We start from the raw sequence: 26514 nt of genomic DNA, 5'->3' as shown, positions 1-26514 counted from the left end.
ATTCATATTTGATCAGCGCTGCCTAGTTTGACTGTTTGATCAGAGTTTGCGATTGATTGACAGCTGCCTCCATTGAATGAACATGACCTGCGAGTTTTTAAAGCCTGAAAACGGAGCCATGAGGAGGTCCAGAAGTCTAGTTTTACAATATGCTGAAGTGATGCCAAAAATATTCTGCCTACTGCCACTCCCTTTAAAGTACTTTGTTTTTTCTAGTTTGGTGCTTTTAAATTCTAAAATGTAAATACACCATTTAGCATAATTTGATATCAGCTGTTTTTTAATTAACATTAATTATCTGACTGATGTGCATATTATCGTATTATTTAATGGGACGTTTTGATATGAAGGCAGGGTTCGGTTAATTAAAACCGCTTGATCAAACTGAAATTAGCATATCAAATGTAGATTTTATTAGCTCAAAATAGCAGAGATATTTTTAAGAGAACTCATTGTGAAAAATGTATGTGGACCTTGTAGGGTGGCTTCATGGTTTGACATTGGTATCACGCAGAGTACGTTACCCCGAGCTTCAGCCAAATGCCTAAAATGTGATGTAAATGCAATGCACCTTGGTAGAGATGGTAGATGTGCCCTGGGAATGGGAAATAGTCAAATCGAGATGATTATTCAATAAAACAACCGAGGAGTGTCTGGGGATTAACTGAGAAGACATAATAGAGGAAGAGTATGGATAAGATATATCCAAGGCTCTTCAAAATACCTGTCTAAGGGGACATCTAATCTAAAAATAGAAAATCATCAAGCCTACGACCCCCCTCTTCTTTCTCCCCCAGCCTCCAGAGACTGTATCTCAGACAGAAATGGTAATTGGTTCTGAGATTTTTTTTTTTTTTTGCACCAGCACTTTTAAATGAATTCTTAATTTGTGAGGCAAACATTTGTGGCACCCCCCTGAGAAAGTGACTCTTTGTGTGGGAGCACTCCTGTCTTAACCCAGGGCTTTGCTGGCTTTGGCTGCCTCCCCGTCAGGAAAGGTGAAACACCGATACATCAGCCATTCAGCCCACAGCACAGCCAGCCAGCCAGAAGGAGAGAGGAGAAAGGGTTTCTGTTTGGGGGGGGGAATGTGGTGCAGAGTATTTAGAGGCAGTTGACGCACCATGCTGGGCACACAGACATTTGATACCTTCCCTAAACTTTTGTGATTTGGCGAGAACAGGCACAGGCTGGGTTACCAATGAAGCAGAACAATGAGCAGGGGATTAAATATGAGAACAACTTTATAAACTTTCAATACATGGCCACACCAGATACTGTTTAATCCACACCGTTGCCTACAGAATTGTGATGCAGAATTTGTTTTTATACAGTACTAATTGGATTTGTTTGTTTCTTCAAAATACCATAGTACCCTACCAGTAGTACAGAGCCTGTGAGATCAGCAGTATGAGATAAATACAATCACATCAGAATAATATTACATTCATAATTGCCCTTTGTGGGTCATTTTGACTTCAGATAAACTGACATGCTGTGTAACTTGGCGGCTGTGGCTCAGGGGGTAGAGCGGGTCGTCCTTTATTAACAGGTTGGCGGTTCAGTCCATGGCTCCTTCTGTCCTTCTGTCCACATAATACTTAGGATGGGTTAAACATGTATGTATGTGTATGTAAAGTTTCAGTAACAACACCACATACAACAATTGTCTGAACTTTGCTGCTATGTTAGCCAGTTGTTAGCCAACCAGTAGGCTAGCATACTAGCCAGCCAATATCTAGGCTAGATCCCAGTAGATAGCTATATTGAGCTAAACATTAAACAAAATATCTCCATCAAAGAGGACATTTAGGTATGGTTATGGCCCAGTCACGCCAGCATTTCAATCTTGCAGTGAAATCAATATCAATGGAATTGCCTCGATCTGTTGGTTCACCCGCAGAGGGCAAAGTAAATTTGCACGATATTTTGTGTTATATTCAACTTTGTTGAACTAAATGTTTAGTTGAACTTTGTTGAACTAAAAACCGAGCCCCAATCAGATGCATAGTCCCTTTTACTCGCCAGGTGCGGCTACACGTTTTGACAAATAAATGCAGGTCTCAATTAAACGCCAGGTAACTTTCGGCAATATGAACATATTACACATCGTTAGATCGGTTAGATTCGTCCAGTACATTTTACGAAAACCATGAGCACCAAAGTATAATTCATTCAGATTTTTGGTGCTGTTGATTAATGCTAGACCGCCCTATTAGGTGCGTGCCTCCCAGTGAAAATGTTGTTTTTGAAAGGATAAATGGCAGCAAATGTGGATTGAAGCAGAGTGTTTTGTTGGATGGCCTGTTGTGAATTTTCGAATCTTTTACAATAAATGTTGACTTTTGGACTGAAGACTGAGACAACTACAGTCAGAGATGCTGAACACCGCGTCACTCGTGTATGTGAAAGAGAGAGAGATAGAAAGAAAGAAAAGACACTCAATGTTTCTGTAAGTTATTCATAATATTAATTAAAACGTTATTTAGCTTCAAACTATTCGTTACAGTGGTAAACGAGAGACGTATAAAAAGTGGCGACTCCTTACCTTTGAAGCGGTCAGAAAGGCTGAATATATCTTGATTATTATATTCCTTTGTCTGTTTGTCTGAGTCCACCAATCAAAAGAATAGTTCTTTCATTCAAGTTCAATCAAGTTATGAATATTGTCATGTGAAGTCCACTACAAGATAAAGGTGTCCCCACCATTCTCTTTTTCACTCCTTTTCCTTTTTGGTCGGCCAGCTTGTCGCTGACGGGCAGGTGGGTTTTAACAGGATAAAGAGAGGTTTTATGTCAGTATGTCGGTGCAGTAAAACGAGCGTCGTTAACTGTTTCAGAGCTAGATCAAATTAATGATTCATAATTGATATGTTATTCAATAGCGTTATTTTTATACAAGTAATATTCGGTTTAAATAATCAGTTTGATAGTATTTCCCATCTTTGCTCAGCATGAGTTTTGTGCGAAAGGAATTAAAGGCCTGTCCCATATAGACGCCCGTCCCAAATATATGCCGGTTGAGTTCAATGATTGCAGCAAATAAAAGCCTGGGCTATTAATTGCAGTCATAAGTAAGTAAGTAAGTATAAACTGCTCCACAGAAGAGGCATGGTTTGCAGGCTGTTAGACAGAGGTTGATGGTACTGATATGTCTTTTGAATACAATTATTGAATGAAACTATCTGAAAACAAAATGTCAGGAGGGAGTAAACAGCCTGGTACAGAGAAAATGGAAAGAAGCTCGGAGCACTATTGTGAATGCCCAGCGGTAGCACATTACCGGCTTCTTAGCGCGTCAGCGGTTAGTTTGACAGCTACATTGGTTCACCAACTAGCCCTGCGAGTATCCCTGTGTCGCCACGCTTCTAGAGCCACATAGCCTACTGGTATGTTGAGAAGGCGCACTGGTGTGACCTGGTGTTATAACCCTTGTTCTATTAGCACAGGTGGAGCCCTCTGACAAGCAATGAGGGTTGTAGAGGTTGTATGAGGGTGAAGCTTCTGGGAAATGTATATCATATATCATAACATGAGGCGTGATTACACTGTTAGCATGATCATTGATTTTTATGTCAGCGTTACAAATGATCTAGTTGCATTAAAATGCAATACTACAGCGTGATGCATCGAGATGTTGCAAAATATGCTACGGTATCTGATGTTGTTAGTAAATTGGAATAAATAAATAGGAAAAATTACTTTATACCGACAGATTCTTGAGATGATGATGGGAGATCTGATGTGTTTTTCATCTGCAAAAAGATAAATGTTTGTATGATGTGCATCCTGCTACACAACAGTGGGGCATGATTGCTTCTCCCAGTACTGCTTCCCACCTCCACTGTGACATCAATTGTAAACGGACACAGTCGGTGGGAGGTCTATAGATTTCAAACTTCTTCCTTTCTGACAATTAGAATTCAGAGCAGCACAATCTGTCAGCAAAAGCCAGGTGTCAGAGAGGCTCCCAGCAGGACTGAGATGCTGAGAGACACAGAGAATACCTGCCGCACTTCTCCAGTATTTCTAATAATCAATTTATGCATGCATGCTGCTGAGGGAAACAACAGATTAAGGAGAATCAAAGTGCTCTTTAACCCTTCTGGCAGCTTGTCTGTCTGGATCTGCACTCATTAGTTTGCAACACACACCTATACAAGCACATAGGCACATTGCTCAGTATAGTTAACTTGAGAGTCTGCTCTTTCTCACACAGTGCAGAACTTACTGTATTATTACAGAACTGATAACATTTTGGAAATGTTTCCCCAATTCTTCTGCCCTCCTTTATTATTCCCATAATTGGTGTTGGCTGAGGTGGAGGGGAAAGGTGAGAGAAAGAGAGACTGAGTAGTCGAGAGTGAGAGAAGTATTGGTATACACCTACTGCATGTATTGTATTAAATATAGAAAAAATAAACCGTAATTTTACCTCCACCTGAAAGCCTTTTCTGAAAGGATTTTCTTTACACCAGCAGCTCAGAATCCTCAAGTGTAAAGTAAATGAAAATGGGGGTGGGAGTCTGGATTTCATGCAACCTCATTATACCAGATACAGTAGGGCCTTTGTCAAACAAAGTTTTCTGTTTATATGTTTTTCTGCCAGCAGAGATTTGATTCTGACAAAAATTTAGCAATTAAAGATTAAAGCCCACTTTGTGATATTTTCTTCTCCAACAGATAAAAGACAAAAACTCCCGTAGAGCATCATCTTTTCAGCACGCCATGCTTTCTATGGAGGCTCTTATTGTAATGGTTAGAATGATTATTTCTCTTTCAGTGGGGCAGTGTTAGAATCGAAGCCGTTTGCCACTTTCATACCACTTAACTTCCCACAGTATTTCCCTTTTAAAGCCAGACCTTTCAGATTTCCATCTTTTTTCTAACACACACCGAATTGAAAGCATGCTTTTTCAAGTTTTCATTTCACTAGACTGTTTATCTCTGGGGTAATCCACAGTACAAATTCCAGTGTTACATTTAGAAAATATAAAACAATAAAGATGATCTCCATGTGAACTATGCTCCCCCCAGCCTCATTAGCCTCTCTCTGTTTTGACAGTCAACAGTACAATGGATATCAAGAGAACACCAGCTTTGATGCGAGTTAGTAATTGTGTTTTTAAAGTTTTTGGTTGAACTTGAGATGATTTATGAGGCGGTTTATGATGTAAGTATTTTTAGGATCCACCCAATGGGTGAGTTTGTATATTTAAAAAAACAAAACCAATTGGTTGGTTGGCTCAAGTTATGCTATGAGAAACAGTGTAAATGTTATTTAAAGCCACGCTATAAGCACACTTACTGTGATGATCCTCTGCCATTTTTCACGCAATGCTATTTTCCTTTCAAGTGCTCAAGCACTTCCTCGCCATACTGCTGAGAAAATATATTGTGTTGGCCATTTTTCAGAAACAACCCACTAGTAATTCAAATCGACAATGTAAATATAATTTACAGTGTTGTGCAGAATTCACAGCCAGTATGCAGCGCTACATGTCATGCAGCAGATACCCATTTGTTTTGCAGTGTTTTGTTGCAGTTTCTGTTTGGGAAAGTGAAAGCACTTATTTTCCACTGAGAAAAATCCAGAGCTCTGTGGCTATATTTATTGTAAATTCCTTGATTTATTAAATGAGTATACAATGAGTGAATATACATTTTGTCCTCATTATAAGCAGTCAAAAGTCCATAAGCAGGGGAATATTAGCATTATTTATTAAAAACAAAACATTTATCAAATGTATACATACAAATGTATGTATATATATACATATATATATATATATGTATATATATACATATATATATGTATATATATACATATATATATACATATATATATACATATATATGTATATATATATATTTAATCAAATCAATGATTGAATATAGTTAATTGCGATTAATCACACATTTTTTATCTGTTCAAAATGTACCTTAAAGTTAGATTTGTCAAGTATTTAATATACTTATCAACATGGGAGTGGGATAAATGCTTGCTTTATGCAAATGTATGTATATATTTATTATTGTAAATCAATTACCAACACAAAACAATGACACATATTGTCCAGAAACCCTCACAGGTACTGCATTTAGCATAAAAATGATGCTCAAATCATAACATAACTCAAACCCAACAGGCAACAACAGCTGTCAGTGTGTCAGTGTGCTGACTTGCCTTTGACTTGGCCAAAACTGCATGTGATTATCATAAAGTGGGCATGTCTGTAAAGGGGAGACTGATGGATATCCATAGAACCCATTTTTTTCCCCCATTAAAGGTCAAGGGACCCCTTTGAAAATGGCCATGGCAGTTTTCCCTCGCCAAAATTTGGCATAACTTTAGAGCGTAATTTAGCCTCCTAGTATGACATGGTTGGTACCAATGGATTCTTTAGGTTTTCACGATACCATTGTTTTCATTCTAGTAAGACGCAAGTAGGGTTAATGCGTTAAAGAAATTAGTGGCATTAATTATTATAAATAAATATAGCACAATCTCTTTTAGCTTTCTTGCCTATGTTAACTTCAGGAAACCAATCTAAATCCTTCTTGGTGAGGTATATACTGGTTCAAAACTAACCTAACTTGTAACATCCTGCCACAAAATGTATGTCTTTACATTGTGAAGTCCTCTTACCAAATTTCCTTACTTGTTGTTTACCTATACCATTGCGATTGCTTACGCACTTGTTGCGACTCATTGTGTCAAAACTCTACATATAAGCCAAATAAGACACAACACATGAAATAAACATCTCACTTCTTTGACAAAATGCAACATAGCAATCACAATCCATTTTCAAAATGACAGTTTCGCAACAAAATGATACACATATGCACCATTTGAATTACTCTTTCAGAGCAGAAACAACACACTGATGTACTTTATATAAAACACTGTCTTTAGTACGTTGTATACTTTTTAAATGATCTCATATACATCCTTCTGGGAAAGATTTTACATCCACTCACATTTGACTGAAAATAAAAATAGAAAGGCTTCAGAAAAAAAAATATACGCAGCTTTTGCCATTGCAGGTTTTTACAACAACAAAAAACAAAGAAAAGTAGAATTACAGCAGTAATCAGTACAATATGCTACTGTAAACTCACTGAAACATCACAAAGCAATGTCAACCCTGGACCCCTTCTTTGTTCTCCTCCTCCCTCTTCCTCTTCTTCCTCTCACTCTCACTGCCTCCATGTTTGCAAAGTTCTTACAGAAGAGGTGAGTTTGCCTGAGGTCTATTTGTAGTGCTAAGGCTCAGTCTGATTGGTTTGTTCTGCATTTTGAATAGAAGTGTTTTCACAATGATTGCAACATATTTCATTCTCGAACGTTTTTGTCGAATGTAAGAAACAGTGTGTAGTGTTTTGCAAGAAGTGTGTGGCAGAAGGGCAAACAAAGTACAAAGCAGAAAATGTGTTTGTACTTTTGGTGCCTTTGTTTAAGGCATGGCTACAAAAGTTATGGTTTTGATGCTTTTGTCCAAGCATTCACTTTTAGTGTGTAAGCAGTCGGGAAAAAAACTGTAATTTTCTCATACAGGCTTCTGTGAAAGATTGTTCCAGTGCAGTACGTCTATTCATATTTCAATGAACACAAAATAGAAAACCTTCAGAAAAGTTTACAGTTTATTTATTTAGTTTTTTTGCCATTGCAGGTTTTTAACAGCAATAACAAAAACACAAAAAGAAAAGTAGATTATCAGTACAGCAACCAATACAACATGTTAGTTTTATTATTTACTTTATATGTTTACATGATATTTGTTATTTCTACGGTGGCCCAGCTCAACACACCGCAAGTAGGTTCTGAAAGTACAGCCACCTAACATACCGTTATTCTGTTTCATAATTAATTAATTTTGTCAGATTATTCGGGTAATAATAAGCAACAGGCTAACGCTAGGTAGTAGATCTGTAATCTGCAATATATCTGATACAAAACAAAACCATGGAAACAACAAGTTGTGCAAACAGTTTCTGTTGTGAGTGCTTATTCTAAATGCTGCGCATGTGTCATGAAATTGATGTTATCGTGTGTTGAGAAGTTGATGTTTTTCGGGTGTTGGCAAATTTATGTTTTTGTATGTCGTCAAGTTGGTGAAGATGTTTCTTTATTTGCTTCTGTTGTGTCAATAGCAGTGCGTTGAGCTCTCTTCCAATCTGATGAGCTCTCAATCCACCCAATGTTTCTCTATTTTTTACATTAACACTGACTTTTTTGACCATGCTATACTATGTCTTTTTTCACTTTTTTTGACATGCAATATTATGACTTTTTCGACATATACGATGACTTTCTAAATGTTTTTCCAGCATACTATACTATGACTTTTTTCAACCTACTATACTATGTGACTTTTTCGACATATAATACCAAAACTTTTTTCGACATACTTTAATATGACTTTTTTCATGGTCATGGTATACCATTTCAAAAATAGTGAAAAATGTCATAGTACTGTATGTCAAAAAAAGTCATAGTATAGTATGTTGAAAAAACCTGTTCGACACACAGTGTTGCAAATGCACATATTGTGGTCTGCTAGTCAGGTACTTGACAATCTAGGACATGAGGGGGACATCCACCTGCATCACTATCTGCTTTTCACCCAGTAGAGCTGTCCGGATGGGGGTGAAAAAAACATGACCCTCACAGTACTCACCTGCTTATCCAGGTTGGTGTAGGCACGGTTTAGCAGGTTGATGATTGCAACCTTAACTCCCAGACGGGGCTGGTAGGCCAACTGGAGGGGGTCTAAAAGTTGTGTGACCATGGGCCAGAGCTGCACCAGGTCAAGTGTCTCCAAGGACTTCATGATGTGGGAGGTCAATGGCACCAGTCTGTAGACATTGGAGCTGGGACACGGCGTCTTGGACACAGAAATGAGGAAGGACGTCTTCCACAAGACAGGGACCCTTTAAAGACTCATGTTGAAGATATGGGGAAGCATTCCACACAGCTGAGGGGCACAGAAAAACAAGTGTCATAGTATAGTATGCCATAAAAAAGTCATGAAAATATCAAGTATGTAATAAATATGTCATTAAAAAATGTCATAGTGTAGTATGCCATAAAAATGTCATGATAAAGTATGTCCTTAAAGTCATGAAAAAGTCATATGAGTATGCCATGAAAAAAATTTATATGCCATACAAATGTCGTGAAAAACTAAAAACAAGTCAAGAAAAGCCATATAAAATGACATTATAAAGTATGCAATAAAAATATAATAAATTATGTCATAGTATAGTATGCCATAAAACTGTCATTAAGTCAAAAAAAATTCCTAAAATTATCAAAATAATGTATGCCATAAAATTTTATTAAAATTTTTATATTATACCATAAAAAAGTAATAAAAAGTCAAAGTAAAGTATGTCATATACGAAATCATAAAAATTCATCTTATGGTTTGCCAATTTTTTCATTAATATAGTATGTCATAAATAAGTCAATATAGCAAGCCATAACAGAGTCATAAAAAATGTCATAATATAGTATGCCATAAAAATTTCATTAAAATGTCATGGTATATTATGCCATAAAAGTCATAAAAATGTCATAGTATAGCATGCCATTAAAATTTCTTTAAAATGTCATAGTATAGTATGCCATAAAAATGTCATGAAAAAGTCTGGCATAGTATGCCTTAAAAATGTAAAATATGTCATAGTATACAGCTGTATGCCCTAAAAATGTCATAGTATAGTATGCCATAAAAAAAAAATCATGCTGTACATGTCGTGAAAAAGTAATTATATAGTATACCATAAAAATGTCATAAAAAGTGATAATAAAATATGCTATAAAAATGTCATAAAATATATATTTTTATTTTTTATATATTTTTATATTACTTTTCTGTCATTTTTATGGCATGCTATATCATAAGAAATGTGTTAATGGAACTTTATACTATGACTTGTTTTTTAGGACATATAGATTCTATTTTTTTGGTGTGCTTCCCATTGGGACAGTCTTTTGTATTGCATTTGAGTCCTTTTTGGATAATACGACAGTATAGAGAAGGACAAAGGGAGCGAAAGGGTGATGACATGCGTCAAAGGTTCTTGTCTCTGTGTCTCAACACTCAACCACCAGGGTGCTCCCAGTGGGACACAACCAGATGATGTCAGAAACTTTCTTTATTAATCTCTACAATGTATTTGCTTTGAGTTAAAAATGTTCTTCCTCGAGCCTGACAACAGATACAGTAAACTACAATACCTCTAACACCACATCTATGATGCCCAGAAAGGAGCAATTTGACGAAATATTCCTCAACGCCATGGTCCTCAAAAGTTCAAGCAACATAAATAATTGGTTGAACCATTTGAAAGCAAACAGCAGTGGAAGACTGGCGTCCATTCTCCTCATTAGGAGGACAGACATAGTCGGAAGAGGTGACCCTTGACTGCTTTACTTTAAAAAAGGGGCCAGTCAGACAAAACACAAGATCCTCATTACTGACTCTGTTGTTAAAAAGCAACGTTTTCTCTCTATGGTTGTCCCTAAAAGCTAGGAAAGCCCAGCAGACTTTTGATTATCCAGTCAGTGGTGAAGAGAGCGAAGCAAAAAGAACAAAGTATCAGCAGAGTCTGATCTGAAGGCAAACGGGGCTCAAGGTGAGCTGTTTGAGATAGGATCAAGCAGAAGATACTCAGAACAGATGTGTGTGTTATTCTAGAGAGAGGGAGAGAGAGAGCAGACAAAGCTAGAATGAAATAAATAAAGAGAAAGACGGTTTTGTTGACACTGAGAAGACATGAGAAAAAGAGAGAAATACGAGGAAATTAAGTTTGTCAGATATGTGACCACTTTTTATGTCTCCTTTCTTTTGGCAGAATGACCTGTTGCTATGGCAACAACACGGACCATATGTGTGAATATAAATACATTTCAGCTAGTGATTACTGTTGAAAACTAAATTGCCATCCTTCATTTACAGCTCATGAAGAAAACATATTTGAAGCCTATACCACACAACAAATCTTTATTCTTTATTTCTTTAAATTTGTATGAAGTATCTGCACTCTTTTACACACTCAACACACCAACACTCCTCTGGCTGCCTTTCTACATGCTGAGTTAAACACCTTAATGCATCGGCTGCCGCTTGACCAGTCATTAAACTCAAGCTGTGCTGCCAAATATTGTCCAAACCCACAGAACTTTATTTAATATTCTATTAGGAATACAAAGGATTCCAAGGATACAAAATATGACAGATGTTTGGGTAAATGTGTATAAAATGATACACAAGAAGCGTTTTCTTTTGCTGGATTTAAACCGGTGAAGACCGAGGAAACAACAATGAGCACCAGATTCATTTGAAAAACGGAAAACACTATGTGGACAGCGATTTAGAGGTCTGGAACCAGGCTGGGAACAAGCCCACACTGGAATTAGATGATTTTAACAACCTTTATCAGAGAAAATAGGGGAAAACTGAATGTTAAAGGGTTAAAGATTAAGTTCCTCGCTCAGAGAATGTCAAAGGAATTGAAGGGGTGACAATAACAACCAACCCTCTTTATTGGTTGGGGATTTCAGGCAGCACCTTTTTGGTCACGAGCTTTGCCCTGAGCCCGAAGTTGAGGCACCGCTTGGCCCTCATCGCACTCACTCTGTTTGATCTTGCTGTGCTCTCCATCCAGGCTTTACGGTTCAATAATGCCAAAAACTCACTTGGGACCTGTAGCTATGTCTTCATACTTATCAGCAGTCCAGCTGAAGGAAGTCCGCTCTGACCTTTTCTAAAGCAGTGTGTTAAAGGAGGCAGGCCGGGTTGAAGGCAGCACAGTGGGTCTCAGAGGGGAAAACAACAACTTGGCATGGAACAGTGTGTTCCCACAGCAGCATATTGAATGTGTCAGGAATGAGCCGACTCCATTCTCCTCTGAGTCTCTCTTTCCTTCCTTTCCACAACCTACCTCATTGCCTAATCCTCTGACTCTTTCTCGCGCTCTGTCTCCCCAAATTTCTCCCTACATTTCTCCCTACCTTTCTCTCAAAACCAATATCGCATAGCTTTATTTGGAGGTGAATGTAATATTGTCCTCTGTGTACAAAGTCAGCGGGGGGAAGTGGGTTATGTAAGTAGGAAGAAGAACTCTCTATCATGTTAATTTACTGGTGACACTGCAGAAAAGCTTTAGGGCCCCCAGGATTCAATTTAGCTTGTGTTTTGACTGCTTGGCTTATTTTTTTCTTAGAAATAGCATGACAATGTTTTACAATCCTTCATTATCATTATTTCCGTGTCTTTTCCACTTTATTAAATGCACTGGAAACGGCTGAGCATAACAAAGGGAACACAAAGTCAGAGGTAAATTATACGCAGTTTAATTTGCTGATTGGGACAACAAATGCCTATTTTGTCTTGCCAAAATACTGTACACCTTAATTACATTATGTCATATTTCCACGCAACTACTGTACACAAATTCTGCATAATCTGTCAGTGTAATAACATACTTAGGTGCAATTTGAAGGTACAACTTCTATCTTACTTAGGCCTACTATACACAATTGTAGAAACAGTGCAACATACTGTAAAAGCCTGACTAGTAAGATTTCACAGGTTGTATGATAAAGCCTAAAGTGTGTTTCAATAATCTTTCAGTGCATCGTCTTATTATACAGAAATACAACATAGCATTATCCAGCCGATTAGACTGTTGTCAGGCTATTTAACAGGCGTTATCAGTCGCTACAAGCCCCATAGATGTGGGTCAATAGGGGCCTACTACACCCACTAGTAGATTTGATCATAAATTCACATGGTACATCACCGAAAGAAGGTATAAATGAACACGACAGCGACCTTAGTAGTAATTATGACAGGAGCAGAAGCGGAAGTCAGGTACTGTAGTATAGGCAGTGTGAAACTCCATATGGGCTGGAGGTCGGGGACGATGGACGGGACACAAAACACAGGGCTTTCACCCAGGAGACTTTGTGTTCGTAGGTATTTTAACCCAAAACACAATGTTTTCCCTAAACTTAAGAAAGTCTTTCTTTTGTCTAAACCTAAAGAAGTTGTAGTTTTGTTGTCTAAACCTAGTGAAGCCTTTTGTTTGTGTTCAAAAGGTAACGTTTCATTCAGTTTTACAACATGTTAGAACATGTTGCTTTTAAGTTTCACCTTCACTTTTACAACGTAGTTGGCCCCTATTTACCCACATCTATGGTGCTTATAGTGACTGATAACGGCTATTTAATGGCCTGATAACAGTCAAATCGGGTGCAGCATCAGTACTTATAATGTGCTAAAATGATGAAACATTATAAATTACCCATGTATGCTGTATACACGATTTATACTTTGGGTGAAATAATGATATTTAGTGATGGTAAAATACATCTATGTATCTTTACTGTAAGAATAAATGTTTTTTACATTGTGTGTATTATGGCTTCTATTAATCCCCTCATTTTTTGATTTGTCAAATCACTTAATAATTCAACTTTTGGCATTTTCATTTCATCTAATTTGTCATTAAATAGTAGATAATTTCCATTTTGTTACGTCTAAACCTCACAGATTAATTTGCCAAGTTTCCATCCAAATAACATCAAAAATTTCCAGAATATTGGCAAAAATTTCTCATTAACTCTCCAGTCCAGTGCCATTAAAACATTGCAGAGGAAGAGGGCGGAACAAGATGACGTCATTAAAACAGTGCCAGTCAAAAGTGAAAAATCGAATGGGAATACTATACTATAGTTAGAACAGCACAGTTGAATAAATAGTTAATTCTATTCATAAAGCCTGCTGTTTAATGCAAACCCACAACACCAATAATTGCCATGTTTTGTGTTGTGCTCTTCCCATTAGTGACAGGCTAAAAAAACCTTAAAGCTGATGAATGCATCAAAGCCAAACAACAGCACATCCATTTCCATTGAGAATATATTGTTGTGCACGGGAACCACAGATTAAGAGCAGGGATGTCCATGTACCCTGAGAACAGTGCTGGTACACCTACTGTATATACCATTTCCATATAGATTGCCTGTCCATCATTTCCATTTTGATATTGCAGGAGAGGCGGGGCTGATAGAATAGACTGTGAAAACAGCAGGGAGTGGGGAGACTTAGAGGCGACGATATGTGTTGGTATGCGATATGGAGAGAGAGAAGAAGAACGGAGTGAGCAAGCATAGGCTATAATATCGACTTAAAGTGGAAGCTCCAGTTGCATATTTAATGCCTGTACCTCAGATATTCTGATGAATTCCCATTGGTTGGCAAAAAAGGAGGAACAGGTCTAAATGTGTTCACGTGCCGAAGCCCTCATTGACCCTGTACGTTTCAAACCTCACAGAACACTAGCATGATGGCTGCTGAGGTGTCACTGAGGTCATCGATTTCATGACTATTGATTTTAATCTGCAGGTGAAGGTGAGAACTGAAATTTTGAATTCTCCTCACTTTTTGTATGAGTAAATATAAACTAATGGTACTGTTGCCACTTAGAAAGTTGAAGCTTGTTAACCTGGATAGCTAACGTTAGAACTAATTCCTACTAGTTATGTTTCATGTAATGTTATTTCAACACCTGCGGAGTCATTGACAGCTCCTGGACATTAAGTGTTGTGTTTCATTACCCTGTGATTCAAATCACGACACGGAGTAACCATATCCTGTATATAATTGATGGACAACATGACAGCTCCCCAAAAGTGAAGCCAAAACATCTCAATTGCCCCCTGGTGCCTGGCTGCAGTATATGTTATAAATCCCGCCCCCTCAGTGTTAGCAGAGGGGACAATGGCCAAACTAAAAGGTCAAAGTACACCTCAAATAAGTTGTTTCTAAAGATTGTTTCTGTCATTTTAGATAGTTCTTATCATGCTGATGTATGCTTAAGTGTTAATTTTTCTATTAAGTTTGGCTTTAATTCGTTATTTGATGCTATAAAAAGGGGGTGAGATGTCATGATTGACAGCTGTGATTCTCTAACCATTAACAAGCTGCGGCCGTGCACGGCTCGTGATTGGCTCGTGCAGGTGTTTGGGCGGGACCTCGATACTGCGGCCCCCCCGATCACTGCTGCGCAGACTCTGGCTCCAAATGACGTCAAAATCTCAAGATGGCAGCTACCATATGCGGGATATTTTGGCTTCACTTTTGTATATTGGGAGGAAGTGGAGACACGTCCATCTATAGTCTATGGGAGTAACGTACAGACTAATGTACCATAGGGAGTTATCAAAGCACAGATGGGATAAACAATGGCTAGCAACGTCAACAACTTGCTGGTTAACTGATTTTTCATTATTAGTGCCCAGACAGATATTGCAATACACAGTCAAATAAAACATACATGTTTTTATTTTTTTGTAATCAGCCTTTAATTTTGACCAAATTAATAAACACCACCAAGTATACTGATTTCTTAGTAAAATAAATTTGAGTTTCAACTTTAAAAACTGTTACTTCAAAGATAAAATATTGATTTTTTAGTGTCACAATTGAAACCCCATTTGTCTTTATTTTGTGTTTTGCTCAGTACTGCGTAGTTTCTTGGAAGCTCACATTTCTCTCACTAGAATATTAAGCTCTTTCCGTTAAGCCCATACCGTGGCTTTTATGTCTCATGCATGTTGTTTTCCACAGATACAGCCTGAACTCTGCTCAGTTTCATGGTGAAAATAAAACATGTTGGTTCATGTGTCATTCATGAGAGGTCACCTTGTCCCCAGAACCAAGAGCCTCATTAAGAATCCAGCACTGACCCTCTGTCACCCCAATTATTGCATACATTAATCCCATCACTCTTCCCACTCACACACACATACACGCCAAAGCTTCCCTGCATCAATGGCTTACTGATTGTTTCTTTTGTGCTAAAATCAATCAGGGCACAGGGTTTATTTGCAGCTTCCACTAAATACGCACTCAGTTAAAGTAATTGGAGTTTGCTATCGAATGGTGTTGTGACTGTCACCTGTACACGTGAGGGAATGTCATATTATGACCATCAGTGCACACATATCTACGCAATATAATACTGGACCCTACACGTAAAGGTCCCATATCGTGCTCATTTTCAGGTTCATACTTGTATTTTGCTTTCTACTAGAACATGTTTACATGCTGTAATGTTAAAAAAACCCTTTATTTTCCTCATACTGTCTGCCTGAATATGTCTGTATTTACCCTCTGTCTTAAACGCTACGTTTTAGTGCAACAGAATTGCGTTGCTAGCCAACAGTTTGGGTCCATGTTTACTTCCTGTCAGCTGATGTTATTCACATACACTGCAACCGGAAATAAACCGGGACGCATTTAGAATGTTTACGTTTAAAACCGTGTAATGGTCTAAATATTGTATATTTGTGACATCACAAATGGACAGAAATCCTGACAGCTTGTTTCAAACGCACAATTTCTGAATACGGGCTGTGTATTTCTCCGTATATTGAGGGTTTTGATAGATTAACAGTATTTATATAACACTTAAACCTGCTTTATAATATAAAAGACATGAAAATCTCACTTTTTGCAATATGGGACCTTTAATATCACCAGAAAAACAGAGCGACTCTGTCCTTGGTTCGGCTTCCTGCTGAATGGTACTGCTTTTAATCTCTATTTCATGCCACTCAAACTCCTGTTGATAGGATAGTTGTGTGCTGCTTCACACCCACTAAAGCAGTGACAAGTGTGAGTGCGCATGATGTGCCCAAGGTTAAAAAAGAGTCTTTCCCCCCACACTTTTAGCTCATAAAAGCCCATCTTTCTCTCCTCTATGATTCACATCTCTCTCGACAGTCAACAGGAAGACAGATATTCGGTCCAAAAAATGAGGTGCAGAGAGGCTTTCTCTTTAGAGGGTTTCAGAGAGCACAGTGGATGTGCTGGCTGCCAAATACTTCAGAGTAAATGGATCAAATTCTTATCTTGGAGGTTGGATAATTGTTAGCACTCCCCACTCACTCTCTTGGGGTCACTCCTCAGCAAGGCTGCTGGAGATAATTGGCCTTTCTCGGTTTAATGAAGAACCAAACAGAGAGGAGAATGAGTTGTAGGTGCACATACAAATAAACACACAGTAATTCATCCAGTAGCCGTTTTCAAAGGTTGAAAAAGAAAAAAATAATGGGGGTTAATTTGTTAATTTGTAGTCTACAGTCCTGGAAACACTATTCTAATGTGTAAAAAACATCATTTGAAAGCATTCTCATTATACCTCTGCATTTGTATTTGAAGTAAGCTTTAATGATGGATTATACTCTAAAAGGCTTTTTTCTGTAACACAAAGAGGAAATTATGTATTCATGTAATTATTATTTGAAAGCAGATAACAAAAAGCTGCAGGATTTTATTATAATGGTTATATTCACAAAATGCAGTATAATTTGTTACAGTATTTACCTATGAGAACATAAATGCTGCTTATTATTCCTGCTGTGTTTGAGCAAAGACATAAAATAGAATAAAATGGCCTGGTTATGCCGCGGCAGAGAAATCTACTATGTCCATGGGGACAGACAAGACAGCGTGTTGGTTTGCAGATAGAAAAGTCACTTAAAGGTCACCGCTTCACCGCACCTGCTGCAGAGAACACCTCAAGGAGACGTTGCCAACAAACTGGAGAGAGATATCAGGAAGTGGTAAGACGAACCGCAGGAAGACCTTGGACGGATGTAGACAGCTGACTGTTGACAGTTGCTTTTACTTGCTTTTAGAGCCGCTATTATGACTGCTCACCATTAACATTAATTGCTCAATTTGTCTTCTTTCTTGTTGGAGACTAAGGAGCTGTAAAGGTCACCTGTCAGGGCATGAATTAACTATTCAATTCATGGAAAAGAGCCTTCACAGTTTGAAAGCAATGCTGTTCATCTTGAGACATTTCTTACATTATCACTTTTTAATCACTAAAAGGCATCCTTTACGAAGATTGGAGATGATAAATACATGTTTTACCTCTCATCCTACCAACCTATTTAACCTACAAGGACTACCATCTGGGGTCTGAGGACCCTAAGAATAAACTAAGAAACAACCATCATAAAATTAAAATTATTTACAGATTATTATTTGAAGAAAGTTACAGTGAATTTGCATATTGTGTAAAACATGTATAGACATAGCACTCTATCTATCTATCTATCTATCTATCTATCTATCTATCTATCTATCTATCTATCTATCTATCTATCTATCTATCCATCCATCCTATTTTGCAATTGGGTTCTTTTGACTGGGATCCCCTGGGATCTATATTGATCTTTTTAATTTCAATTCAATTCAATTTATTTCTATATAGCATCAAATCATAACAGAAGTTATCTCAAGACCCTTTTCATATAGAGCAGGTCTAGACCATGCTCTATAATTTAGAGACCCAACAGCATTAAAGAGCACAAATTAAAACAGAAACAGAAAACAGTGATATGAAGTCATTAGGAACATATTGATTGGCAAAGTCATGAAAAATTATAATGATATGATGAATAAAGCACTTGTGAGATATGACAGAAATTACACCTCTAGGGTCTGCAGGGACCCCCGTTGGTAGGATGAGGGTTTTAATGAGTTAAAAACCATTAATAAGAACAGCATTTAGGTTGCCAGGCTCTGAAAAATCTGTTTTGCGGGGGTGGTGGACAGGCATGTTTGATTTTCATGCAGGAGACTGGTTGGTGTTCAGGACCTTTAAAGGCTTCAACTTAACCAACTGTTTAGTTATCTAACCCTAACCATACCGTAACCATAATCTATTTGCCATAACCACCATCTTTCACTAACTTTAAGCACAGCCATATAGTTTCCATGCAGATATATTGTAAAAAGTAAGAATTTGACATAAAGAAAGTTGTCATTGAATGATAAGAAGATAAGAAGTTTTGCAGAATTGTTCAATATTTACATTGTTGTCTGGTAATATAGGTTAAAATAAGCTATGTTGTGTGCAGATACAAATGTTAGTAAGTCATTAATAAATGGTAATGGGGTCTAACTTTCTAACAAGCCTTCAATTCTGCAGTTACTAATGCTATTAATGACATTAATAAATGGAAATGGATCTCTCAACTTCCTAGTAAGCCGTCAGCAAACGTTATCTGCATTTCTGAAGGTTAAGAAATCGATAATAAACAGTTCTTACAAAAGTCCACCATGTCTGCAGCTCTATATTTTGAAAAGTTGTTAATAAATAGATTTTGGTCCAGATACTCTGCAGCCCTTTTCCAGAAGGTGACACCGAGGTCAGACTACACAATATTTTGGCCTTTCGTGATGGTCACTGTGCCATATTAGGCGATCAAAGAGTCATAAATTCTTGCCGTGACTTGGCAGGCACACATGGCAGACATGTTGGACCCTGTCCAATCACAGCTATCCAGATACCAGCTTCTCTGTTCCACTTGACAGCAGCAACAAGGTCATTCCTCTTTGCTTCGTCGTGTTTATAGTTAGAAGAAGAGCAAAATTGTGTGTATGCTGATTCTGGCATACAGTATGTGTGCAAATTGTCCATTGGTGGGGTCTACCTTATGAATTAAAGAGCTATCTTAAAATACAAAGCAAGATGATAAATACCAGACTGGTGACCAAAAGTGGTTGTTATTCATGGTTTATTACTAATCTAAAAAGTCTTAGTAAATGATTTATTAATTAGAATCATGGTTACCAGGTGATGTATCCTAACGACTTTGGTGATAGCCTTTATTTGTTTACTACTTTGGTTTACAACCAAATACCTGCAAAACTAATGACATTCACGTCAGCCTCACAGTAGTACTTTGTACTTAGTGCTAATTAGAAAATGTTTGCGTGCTATGATGCTAAACTAATATGGTGAACACTTAAAAATATTATAATGACTGAATAACATGTTGGCATGCTGATGACATGCTGTTGACATGTTGGCATGCTGATATACTACAAAATAGGCCTGCTAGCATGGCTGTAGACTCTTGGCCGTGTCCGAAATCACTCCCTCGTTCACTCATTCGCTACTCCCTATCAACCCGATAACACACCAAAGTGTGTAATAGACCCGCTTGTCCACCAGAGGATATTGTGTCAGTGTATTAATGTGCAGTACCAGAAGGGGCAAACAAAGCCACGGACTTAGGATCAGGCAAGAAAACCACTTAGTTAGGGTAAGGGAAAACATCATGGTTGGGCTTAAAATAACTACGTAAACTAATTAAAACACGGAAAAAACGTAACGTCAGTGTGGAAAACGGTTGTCACGTGACGTTTGTGACTTGACAATCGTCACTACAAAACATGTGACAAACGTCATTAACGTAACTTACAAAACAAAAACACCTGTCTCCAACACCGGCCTCCCGGTTGAAAGTCTGGTGTTTGTTGGACCCACCCACCTCCCTGTGGTATTTCTAACTTTTTATACTACATTTGTAGCTCAGAGCATTGTACGGAGTGCGTAAAACATGTGGCAAAAGTCACTTCATAACACTGTACCTTCATGCAGATGTGTAATATTCACGCCTTGGCGAGCCAAAACGTGACACTGACATGCTTTCTACCAGTGGACAGGTGGGTCTATTACACGCTTTGCCATGAGACTGGGCTGATATAATAGACACTCAACAGGCAGTACAAGAGAAGTAAATTGTGATTTCGGACACTTGTACAATGGTTATATTTGGCATCTATAAAATGCAATGCTTTGCATTGTGGAATTGTTTGCAGAAAGTAGAGTAGGTTACATAACATGGACTTGACTTTTTTTTGATACATTGTGGAATTTTTGAGTGCACTGAGTGTGGACAGACTCACAAAGTCAGGGTTTGGACACTCAAATGGTGGGCCGTACAGTAATTATAGTGCACTATGTAGTAAAAGTGGAGTGATTTGGGATTTTGGCTTTAATATTGTTGAGTTGTACCAAATCTACACTGAACACCGTCTGTTGCTGTATTTACTTATTTTTCTAAATGTAGTGTTTACTCAAGGCTGAAGCGTGAAAATCTGAACAGATTTACACAAACAAAGGCATTAGAAACCATTCCCCTCTGTCACTTTCTCTCGCTAATTACAAACACAAGTTAAAGGTAATAAGCCTTGAATAATTTGTGAGGTCTTGTAGACAAACTTATTGTCTTGCCTGTTTTCGTCTTCCCCTCATGTATGTAAACTAAATATTCACTCGACTGCATCGATTAATAAAGAGAGGCCTACTTCTGGATCGTGATAGGCGGAGACGGAAAAGATGGAGAAAAACAAAACATTAAGCATTCATCTTCCAATCCCAATTTGTCATGGTAAGAGGGAGCGGAGGAAGAAAGGGAGCGCCGGCAGCAGACTGTAAAGTGAACGGGTGAAAGGAAGTGTGGGGGATCTGCACGGCTGTGACATGCTGACTAGTTATGTCAGAAATCGCAGCTGTTGGTCCTAATTACCCAACTGTTACAGCAAAGCAAGCGAGGAACTTTGGGGAGCTGGAAAGAGTGTGTGTGTGTCGAGGGAGAAATAGTGTCTGGTGAATAGATGGAGCATAGAGATCCATTATTCACATTAAGCTTTTTTTTTTTTTTATATATAAAAACAAGTCTGAGGCTCTTGAAGGAAAAAATGCAATTATTCATTATCGCAGATTCATCCAAAATTCAACAAAGCCGCTGACCCATGCAGTGCAGCTCTGTATTAAAGTGGCTTCATGGGAGAAAATCAAACAGCGTTTTATTTCTTTTCCACTTGTAGTTTCATTCTTAAAAGGAAGAAGCCACAAAATGTGTCTTCCTTGAACGCATGGTGCGTCTATTTCATATCAGGGAGTTCACAGGTTGATGGCGATGTGATTCCACACGTGATTACCTGTGGCTGTTTGGGAGAGAGCCCAGGGCCTATCACTGCAGATCAAGAAGAAGCAGTGAGGGGTGGTCTTCAGTGAAGAGTGTTGGTGGCTGATAAGGTGATACGTTGCGGTGCCCTCAGGAGCTTCCTCTCTGCTGCCGCGTCTTCTCCTTACACACACACACACACACACTCACAAACACACCCACACACTCAATGTTCCTGCTTATCTCCGAGGAACGAGAGCCACCCCTCTCCAAACCGCACAATCGTTCTGCCTTTCCCTTCTCTTTATCTCCTCACAGTCATTTATTTGGGAGATGGAATCGGAGCAGCTCCCACAGCGAACATACTGTAGCTCTGGAGACGTATAAAAAGAGGGGAGAAAGAAAGAAAGAGGAAGAACGGAGAATGTGAAAGCTTCGAGAAAGGAGGTCAAAGCTAGGGATGGTTGAGAGCGAGAGGTGACGGAGTAAAATTAGTGATTGAGGGGAGAACAGAAAGAAAGAAGTGGACGAGAGAGAATACAGAGGCTTGCACGCTATTATCACCAACTTTGTGTTCCACTGATGCTTTTTCCCACAATTTAATTTAGTGCTGAGAAGAGGTGACAACATACACTGTAAAAAAAGGCTTATACAGGGACGGTGAAAGTAGTGAGGCAGAGGAAAAGTGTGGATAAGAGGAAGAACGGAGCTGCGGGATTAAACTTCAGGAAAGGGGGCCCGACAAAACTATACAGGAAACAATGGCACATAGGAGAAGACACCATGCTGAATGGGTGCACACAGGGGCAAAGAGGTGGAATTGTTTTTTTAAAAAAAAGTAATATATGAGGGGCTGAATCCGGGGAGAGTTGGGCTTTCTCCAGGAAATACAACCCAGACTCATATTAGAGTTGGCTGTCATTTTTTTCCCTATTTGGCCTATAATTTTGGGCAGACTCACCTCCCTCAGGCAGCCTTAGAGGCCAGATGAAATCTCAGGCTTCTGTCATCGGCTGACAGAAGGTTATAAGAAGGGCCTAAAGCTATCTGCTACAGTAATGTGCATCCTAAAATCAGGGGAGCTGTCATCAAGCATCTACCTTGTTAAAGTCATCTTGATTAAGATGCTGAATGTCTACCTGCACTCAGTTTCACAAGTATGTTGTATACATGATTTCACTCATGGCTACAAGTAATTGTAATATTGGGTAACACTTAATTTTACAGGTCCACAAATGTAATGGTAATTAGGTGATAATTAACAGGTAACCTATTTGAAATTTCTTTGGAATTACTGCCAAATTACTCCAATATTTACATCAAAATGTATTGAAAATTACTTAATTATTAACATCATTTAATAATTATATTCCCTTATTTCCCAATAGCTGGTTTCTATTTATTTAATACATTTCCAGGAAAAGAATACAAAGTTAATTGATATGCTTTATTTCCATGTCTGCTTATAAATAGATAATAATTAGCAAATAACTTATTTGAAATTTCTCAGAAAACTCCCTGAATCATTACATCAGCTACCAGGTTACATTCGTGTAGACAATAAGTCACACAATGGTGAGATTTGTGCCGGTTCAGAAGTGTCTTATATTAGTTTTGGTTTTCAAACTCCGACGAAGAGCAGCGCACAGCCGCTTCTCAAGCCCAAGGGCCCTATTCTAACGATTATATGCTATTTTAACATATAATGATTAAATAATCTTTCTAATTATGAGAAGATAATCTTACATATGGTAAGCCAGGCCAAGAAATACTATGGCATATAACCCTCTGTGAACCACAATCTGTGATTAGTTAAATATTGCACCCGATTCGACTGTTATCAGGCCAATAAATAGACATTATTGGTCGCTATAAGCGCCATAGATTTGGGACATTATGGACTTACTATGACTACTAAACTGTAAAAGTGAAAGCAAAAAATTAAAAACATAATTACAACTTATTTAGGTTCAGGCAAAAAAACACTGTTAAGTTTAGGGAAAAACGCATACGCCAGGTTCAACGCTTGTGAACACATTGTTGGTTTCCAACACGTTCTCCCGCATTGTCACGCCCCTTGGCGTCACTTTAAGATTAGGCAACAAAACCACTATAGTTAGGTTTAGGAAAGAACTACATGGTTGGGCTTAAAACTACTATGTTCCCAAAATGTTGAACTGCTCCTTTAATGCAACCGGCTTGTTGTGCATGTGCAACTGGTTTTGCCGTCTCATTTTTGGTTCAAGCTGTTAAAAGTAATTTGGGGATCAGGTTAGAGAAAATTAAACTCGAAAAATAAGATAATTAATGCGCATCAGTATGCCAGATGCAAACCCTGTAAGTGCTTGGGTTTTCATCATCTGTTAGACACTTTCAGCCTTAAAACAGGGGGAGCGGATCCTCCTACCCGCTCAGAGGGGGATTTTACTCAAATGGTACAGTAGTCTCTGTAGCGCCCAAAGCATGACTAAATAACTTGATGGGTTTTCTGAAATTAGAGAAGATCAAATGCACACTTGGGGGGCCACTAATCCTGTAAACCATGGGACCATATGTCCTTTTACAAATTTCTCTCTTTTCCATCTAATTATGCAATTTTTTAAACACAGCTTTCAGACGTGTTTTAATTTGGGAAAATGTCCATTAATATTTTTATGTTCAAAATTATAGGTATTATCTAAAATTCTTACTATATTGTACTTCATCTTCCAATCTTTGTCGTGTTGCTTTTCAAGTCATTATTTTGTTTCTGGTTTTGTAGTTTTGTAATGATAATGGCTCATTATGCTTTATGTTTGTTGGTAGTTGAGAAGAAACAGCTGATACGTTGTTAGAGTTGGTTGGAAGATGAGGGAGAAATAAATGAGAAAATTACATTTTCCATGCAAACATCCTTTTATCTCTTGTGAAATGCTCTGTCACTTTCATGCATATTTAACTGTCTCGCCATCTGACATCTTGGTTTACTAACTCGAAAGTAGAAATTCCACTTCTTAATGAGGCTCAGTGTCTTTGGGAACTTTTTGTTTTTTTGGCTCCCCCGCTCCCTTTGGTGCTTTTCTTTTAAAACACCATATCGCCTCTTAAGTATCTTTTTGGTGCCTTGGTTCCCCTCAGTGCGACACTAGAGAGACTTTCTCGCTCATTCTGCTCAGTTCTTATCAAAACAGTTCCTGTGAACCTCATTTCAAGGACACAGAATTTTAATTATCTTTGTATTTATTGTTTCATGAGCAGCATGGTGGGATCATTAGTGAGATATTATGCTGCTTGTGAGTGATTATATTTGAAAGGAAGAGGTCACTGAGATGGATTTTACACCAAGGTTAGTCTTTTAGGTTTTAATTTCTGTAATTAGCAGCCAAGGCAGAAGTGAAAAAAGTGTGAAAGGGGTAATTTGACATCCTTACATGCCTGTGAAATTTGGAATAGCTAATTACAATTAGGGGTGTAGTGTGAAGGATTTGACGCCATCTAGCGACGAGGTTGCAGATTGCAACCAACTGAAACTTCTCTCATGAGCCAAGCGTGTATGACACCTACGTGGCAAAAACGTGAAAACGCAAATGGCCCTATCTAGAGCCATTGTTTGTTTTGTTGTCTGGGCTACTGTAGAAACATGGCAGCTCCATGAAGAGGACCCGCTCCCTATGTAGATACAAACGGCTCATTCTAAGGTCACAAAAACACAACCATTCTTATTTTTCCGGTGATTATACACTAATGAAAACATACTTATATTCCTTTTCTTCCAATAGATCCCCCTAAATGCTACACACTGTACTTTTAAATAGTGATAAGCTGTTGATTTTGGTTTGTTTGATTACTTTAAAAAGACGTAACAGTACAATACTGTAGCTAGAGTGCAATAGAGCAACAAGAGAGTGCTCAGAGTGATGCAACAAACTATAACAGTAGAACATATCGTATTGACAAAACAACAAAGAAGTGAATGTATAGCATATTTGTTGAGCAATCAGCCATTTGCAGCTTGTAGATCAGGTCTACAGATCTACATTGCTCTGCACAAAATATGCCCATGTGTGCAAATGTGCCTGTGTTGGCTCCCCACATTATTAGATTTAGAGGGAAGATATGCAAGTTTATATAAATAGCTCTTTGTGGTGGCAAGTATAGATAATGTTTGCATTTTTTTGCAGTTACAGAAAATTTGGAATCCTCAAAATTGCTTTTCTTAAAAGAAGAAGTCTTCACTAAACAAACTAATAAAAAGCCACTCAGTGTAATGAAACAGCCTCAATTATATTATCTGTTCTGCTGGAACAGCAAAAATTGAAAGCATTGTCATAAAATGACACCTCCCTTGACAAAGTGTCTAGTTACACCCTTTAAAACACAACGCTGTGGATTTGAAGCAACGTCTGTGCACAGACGAGGAATGTACCATATTTTCTGTAATGCATGCATATGACATTTTGTATTCCCTGGTTTATTAGTCTTTATGACAGTCTCGCACCGGCTTCGCATCAAGAACTGTTTCTAGTTTCGGAGAAAAAAAGAATTAGATAACTCAATCGCCCCTTTATGAATTAAACATCGATCGGGGAATAACGAGCTGCGTGTTTTCAGAATGTGCCTACGATGCACAAAGGCCATATTAAAATGATATGCATTATGCTTAACGTACACTTTATGCTATGTGTGAAGCTCTTTAAAAGTCAAACAATCATGTCGAATGCGTGAAACATTTGCATATT

The 26514-nt window shown here is 38.1% G+C and overlaps 1 long non-coding RNA gene across 3 annotated transcripts in view; it reads left to right on the top strand.

Annotated features, from left to right (window-relative positions):
- Window positions 1-26514, top strand: part of LOC141756066 (uncharacterized) — a 116832-nt gene that overhangs the window by 88805 nt on the left and 1513 nt on the right. The window contains exon 4 of one of the 3 annotated variants that reach the window (XR_012591393.1): window positions 4684-5585. The exons of the other annotated variants lie outside the window; for them this stretch is intronic. This is a non-coding gene — a long non-coding RNA (uncharacterized LOC141756066). Of the gene's footprint in view, window positions 1-4683; window positions 5586-26514 lie in introns of those variants that run through there. 3 annotated transcript variants of the gene reach the window in all.

Source organism: Sebastes fasciatus, chromosome 18 (assembly GCF_043250625.1).
Source record: "Sebastes fasciatus isolate fSebFas1 chromosome 18, fSebFas1.pri, whole genome shotgun sequence".
NCBI lineage: Eukaryota > Metazoa > Chordata > Actinopteri > Perciformes > Sebastidae > Sebastes > Sebastes fasciatus.
This window is presented reverse-complemented; position numbering and strand designations above follow the sequence as displayed.